Raw genomic sequence first — 6,583 nt, forward strand, 5'->3', positions numbered from 1 at the left:
ATGTGCCGAAAACCGCCTTTAGGACAAAGTATGGACATTATGAGTTTCTTGTGATGCCTTTTGGCTTAACAAATGCTCTAGCTATATTTATGGACTTAATGAATCGGATCTTTCGGCCATATTTGGATAAGTTTGTAGTAGTGTTTATAGATGACATTCTAATTTATTCTCGGGATGAGTCTGAACATGCCGAACACTTGAGAACCATATTGCAGATCTTGAGAGAAAAGAAACTGTTTGCTAAGTTCAGTAAAAGTGAGTTCTGGCTTCGTGAAGTCAGATTTTTGGGACATATAGTCTCAGGTGATGGTATTCAGGTGGATCCAAGCAAGATTTTGCAATCGTTGATTGGAAACTGCCCAAGAATGTATCCGAGGTTAGAAGCTTTTTAGGCTTAGCCGGGTATTATAGACGTTTTGTTGAGGGATTTTCGATGATTGCCTCTCCTATGACTAAGTTGTTGCAAAAGAATGCTAAGTTTGAATGGACTGATAAATGTCAGTAGAGTTTTGAAAAATTGAAAGCACGATTGATTGAAGCACCAATTTTAGTACAGCCCGAGCCAGGAAAGGAGTTTGTAATTTTTAGTGATACATCATTGACAGGCCTTGGATGTGTGTTGATGTAAGAGGGTAAAGTGGTAGCTTATGCTTCGAGACAGTTAAAACCGCATGAGAAGAACTATCCTACACATGATTTGGAATTCGCCGCTATTGTCTTGCCTTGAAGATTTGGCGACATTATTTGTATGGTGAAAAATGCCGAATTTTTACTGATCACAAAAGTTTGAAGTATTTGATGAATCAAAAGGATTTGAATCTGCGAGAGAGGAGATGGCTTGAATTATTAAAGGATTATGATCTAGTGATTGGTTATCATCCGGGAAAAGCAAATGTGGTTGCTGACGCCTTGAGCAGGTAATTTCTTTTTACTTTGAGAGCCATGAATACGGGGTTAGCATTGTCTGATGATGGGTAAATCTTAGCAGAGATGAGGGTTAAACCGTTATTTCTCCAGTTGATTTGTGATGCTCAAAAGAATGATAGTGAGTTGCGAACCAAGAGAACTCAATGCGAATCAGGTTACGACTCAGATTTTCGAGTTGGACCAGATGACTATTTGATGTTTCGAGACAGGATATGTGTACCGAAAAACGATGAATTGATTAAGAAAATATTACATGAGGCGCATAGTGGCTGTTTATCAGTTCACCCTGGTAGCACAAAAATGTATAATGATTTAAAGAAGTTGTATTGGTGGCCAGGTATGAAAAGGGACATTTCTAAATTTGTAACCAAGTGTTTGATCTGTCAACAAGTAAAAGCTGAACATCAAGTGCCTTCAGGATTACTTCAACTGGTAATGGTGCCTGAGTGGAACTGGGACAAGATTACCATGGATTTTGTAACCGGTTTGCCTTTAATTCTTAAAAAGAAGGATGCTGTCTGGGTAGTGGTTGATAGATTAACAAAGGCAGCCCACTTTATACCAGTACGTACCGATTACTCACTTGATAAATTAGCCGAATTATATATTGCTGAAATTGTGAGGTTACACGGAGTACCTATGTCTATAATATCAGATAGAGATCCGAGATTTACCTCGAGATTTTGGAAAAAGTTACAAGAAGATTTGGGTACAAAATTGAACTTTAGTACCGCGTTTCATCCACAAACAGATGGTCAGTCAGAAAGAGTAATCCAGGTACTCGAGGATATGCTTAGATGTTGTGTCTTAGAATTTGGAGGTAGTTGGGAGAAATATCTATATTTGATTGAATTTGCCTACAATAACAGTTATCAGTCAAGTATACAAATGGCACCGTACGAAGCCTTGTATGGTCGTAAGTGTCGGACTCCTTTATATTGGACCAAACTTAGTGAGAAACAGATTCACGGAGTTGATCTAGTTAAAGAAACCGAAGAGAAAATAAAAGTAATTTAGGATTGCTTGAAAGCTGCTTCAGATCGACAAAAGTCATATGCAGATTTAAAAAGAAAAGAGATTGAATTTCAGGTGGGTGATAAAGTGTTCTTGAAGGTGTCACCATGGAAAAAGATTCTGAGATTTAGCCGAAAAGGAAAGTTGAGTTCGCGTTTTATTGGGCCGTACGAGATTACTGAGAGGATTGGACCAGTGGCATATCGGTTGGCCTTACCGGCAGAGTTAGAAAGAATTCATAACGTGTTTCATGTATCAATGTTGCGACGTTATCGTTCTGATCCTTCACATGTGATTTCTCCAACAGAAATTGAGATTCGACCGGATATGACCTATGAGGAGGAACCAATAAAGATTTTGGCTCGAGAAATTAAACAATTAAGAAATAAAAGTATAGCCTTAGTGAAAGTATTGTGGCACAGACATGGGATAGAAGAGGCTACATGGGAACTCGAGGAAGCTATGAGGAAACAGTACCCGAACCTCTTTACTGGTAAGATTTTCAAGGACGAAAACCTCTAAAGGGGGGAGAATTGTGACAACCCGAATTAGGGCCTAATCGGAATAGTGGTTTCGTGACCACAAATCCGAGATAGAAATAATCGTTTTATAATTATTTTTGGGGTTTATGATATGATTTCATGATTTCATGAAAATTTCGTGATGAAATTATGTGCATTTCGCGCTTAAGTTGATAATAGGGACTAAATTGAATAAATTATAAAACTCGCGTTTTAGAAGTTTTTAGTATGAAATTGCTTTGGGATATTAATTAGGAGGTCTTAAATAGAAATTTGACCCATTCTTAAGTTATGGACAAAAGTTGGACATGGAGGGAATTTTTTTGAAAGTTTAGTAGTAAGGGCATTTTGGTCATTTGTATATTAAATGAAATAAAATGGAAAAAATAACACAAAATTGGTTATCATCTTCATTAGTTGCTGCCGAAAATTGCTCTCCTCCATAGCTAGGGTTTCTTCAACTTTCAAGCTTCATAGTAAGTGAATTCAAGCCCCGTTTTTAATGTTCTTCACATTTTTAAAATCCTTGTAGCTCGGTTTACTTATTTCTACCATTAGTTCGAATTAGGGTTTATGTTTAAAAATTTACCCACGAATGATAGGCATGTATTTTGTTGTTTGATGGTAGAATATGAATGTTTGAAGTTAGGGGAACGATCTTTTCTAAGCGATTTTTAACGAAAACGAGCAAAACGGCATAATCGATAAAAATACCTATTGTTCATAACTATGTGTTAGAGTGAGAATTTGATGTTGCCATAGAAGAGAAAAATGATCAGTAGGTCATTAAACATAAGAATAAGGGCTGAAATTAAATTTCCGAGCCTTGGGGCAAAATCATAATTTTGTAAAAGTTAGGGGGCAAAAATGTAATTTTTGTATAATGTGATTTTTGGATTAAAATAAATAGTTTGAGTGTTAAATGAGCTAAATATGTTGTTATAGATCAAGAAAGGCGTGGAATCGACCTCGAACGGGGAAAGGAGAAAGTTTTGCACTAAATTGCAAAATTCTCATATTTTGCACCGAGGTAAGTTTGTATGTAAATAATACATTAATTTCATTTACATTTTTATATTTCAGCCTATTATATATATTAGCTGATGTTGAAGTATAAATCGACTATTGAAAGAATGGAAATAAATAATAGAGAGAGAGATCCCGGTTGAACATTCAGAAAAACGAATAAAATAGAGGGAGCGTAGCTAGGTCACATGTATGGTGCCGAGTGCACATCATGTGTACAAGAAGGCTACGAGTTACTATATAGTAGCTAGGTCACATGTGTGATACGAGATGTATCCCATGTAGACAAGAGAGCTACGTGAGAGATAAATCTAGCTAGGTCGCATGAGTGATTCCAAGTGAAGGACACCATGTAAACAAGAGAGCTATGAGACAAATCAACTAGGTCGCATGAGTGGTACTAAGTGTTCACCATGTGTACAAGAGAGCCAAATTAAATGAAATATGATGGTGGGGCTGTGTGCTGAAGCCATCAAGTATCGAGGATTAATCTGAATTGTTCAACGGGATGGTTTTGTGGTGACATTGTAGTCATAGACCTACACTTGTGATGTATGAAATGTGATGAAAATGATTTGTAGTATATATATATGTAAGTTAAAATGAGGTTAGTATAAAGAATGTGTGAAAGAATGAAATTAGCATTAAAACTGTTTTAGACAGTAGTAGTGATGTGATTTTGAAAATTCACCAAAAATAGAATGAATTTAATTAGAGGTTGAATAAGATGTGAAATTAAAGCTTAATGAGTCTATTTTCATATAAAAGAAACATAGCGAGCAAAGGAATTCTATATTTTGAGATATTTACAATTGTGTGAGACTTGCTCAGGATGATTATGTAATCCCCTGTTTCAACTTTGAAAAATAATTAAAAATTGTACAAAACAAATTAAGAAATATAGTTTATATGCATAAATTCCTTATTGAGTCTAGTTTTAAATGAAACAGGTTTCATGGTTATTTGAATTTTTTACTGAGAGAAATTCAATTCGTAATGAAAAAGGTCAGATCAGTTGAGCTGTGTAATAGGGGAAAATTTAACTAATAAACTGTACTAATTGGCTGAACCAAAATTTCTAGAAAAAAATTAGTAAGAAGCCTTATGAGTATAGATTCAGAGAAATTTTACGGATTTGAATTTCAAGTTTCGTAACTCGAGTTATGATTTATTTAGTGATCATGACGCAGGAGGGACAGCTTGATCAAATTTGGAGTAAACAATAAAATTAAAAATATGATATAATTGAGTTATGTTGTAAACATATTAGACTTCTTATTTGTTATTTATATACTTACTTACTAAGCTATAAGCTTACTTTCTTTTCTCTCCTTTGTCTTATAGTGTCATCCAGCTAGCACAGGAGTCAGAGATCGTAGAAGATCCGCCCGCACTATCAATACCCTTGGTATCTGAACTCAACATTTTGAAATATGGCACGTATAACAGACTTAGTTATTTTGTTACGTGTCATAATTGTCTAGGTACAAATTACTACTTATAGTATCAAACTAATCATTTTGTACGAAGCCTTTGAAGTTGGTTTGTATTGTTAATGGCATATGTTATAATGATCAAATTGCACGCCATATTTTTGTTGGGTTTTGTTTAATAGTATATACTATAATTTGTTAATACCTCGTACCCTGTTCCGGCGACGGATACGGGTAAGGGGTGTTACAAAAAATTTGGGTGGCTCCTCCAACCTGCATTGTAAGTATTACTATAGGGATTATTTTGAGATTGAGGATTATTACCCATGTAATTTAACTGCTTGTTCTCCATGTTGTGGCCATAGGGTGGGTATTCTGAATTGCTTGATCCACCTCTACTTGCTTCACACTGCATTACTAGGTGAACCTGTGAAGAACCAAGAAAACCGTCAATTTTTCTATTCAAAAGTTCTACCTGATTAGAGAGCATGGTCATCGAATCGACGTTAAAAATGCTGGTTGTTTTCGTTGGCTTTGTCCTCATGACTTGCCACTGATAATTATTCAATGACATTTCTTCTATAAATTCATAAGCATCCTTAGGTGTCTTATTATTGATAGTTCCACCAGCAGCTGTGTCAATCATCTGTCTAGTCGAAGGATTCAGCCTATTGTGAAACGTTTGAACCTGTAGCCAGAGTGGTAACCCATGGTGAGGGCATCTTCGCAAAAGGTCCTTGTATCTCTCTCATGCATCGTAGAGTGTTTCTAAATCCATTTGCACAAAAGAAGAGATATCATTACTTAATTTAGCTGTTTTAGCTGGCGAAAAATATTTTAATAAAAAATTTTAGGCCATTTGTTCCCAAGTAGTGATTGACCCTCGTGGTACGAGTTCAACCACTTTTTACCTTTGTTCCTCAATGAAAAAGGGAATTACCAAAGGCGAATGGCATCATCAAAAACGCCATTGATTTTAAAAGTGCCGCAAAATTCTAAGAAATTCACCAAATGAGCGTTTGGGTTCTCATCCTGCAAACCATAAAACTGAACAAACTGTTGGATCATTTGAATGGTGTTAGGTTTTAGTTCAAAATTAGTCGCAGCAACAGTAGGCCTAACTATGCTCGATTCAATTCCTGTTAAAGAAGGTTTAGCATAATCATACATAGTAAGCGGAGCAGGATTCTGATTTACTGGATCAGCGGCGATCGCAGGAGGTAGCAGATTTTTCTAGTTTTTAGCCATCTCCTCGGTTGTGGATGAAGTATCGTCCTCTTGCTCTTCCTCTATGTATCGTAAGCTTCGCCTTTTTTCTCTTCAGTTTCTGCAAACTATGCGATCGATCTCACAGCCAAACAGTAATGGTCCTGACGGGTTTCTTCTAGTCATACACTATAAAAACCTACCAGGAATGAATAAAAGAAAAATTAGAAAAGAAAATAAAAATTTAAATTGCAAATAAAGTAAAATGGCTAAAGTAATAAAAATCGAGTGTTCCTAATATCTTCGATACCCCGGCAACGGTGCCAAAAACTTGATATGTGATATTTGTGACAGGTTTTAAAAATTTATAATTAATCGTTCTTGAAACTAACTATTACACGATAAAGGCAAGTGTACCTAACCTAAAGGAACCAAGAGTACTAGTAATTACTTCCT

General features: G+C 35.8%; 1 non-coding gene across 1 annotated transcript; it reads left to right on the plus strand.

The window, feature by feature from the left end:
• Nucleotides 1-5,625: 5,625 nt before the first annotated feature.
• On the plus strand, nucleotides 5,626-5,732 carry LOC121211752 (small nucleolar RNA R71). The gene has a single exon (XR_005906970.1). It is a non-coding gene; the product is annotated as a small nucleolar RNA R71 (small nucleolar RNA).
• The last annotated feature ends 851 nt before the right edge of the window (nucleotides 5,733-6,583 follow it).

This window comes from Gossypium hirsutum, chromosome A12 (assembly GCF_007990345.1).
Source record: "Gossypium hirsutum isolate 1008001.06 chromosome A12, Gossypium_hirsutum_v2.1, whole genome shotgun sequence".
Taxonomy (NCBI): domain Eukaryota; kingdom Viridiplantae; phylum Streptophyta; class Magnoliopsida; order Malvales; family Malvaceae; genus Gossypium; species Gossypium hirsutum.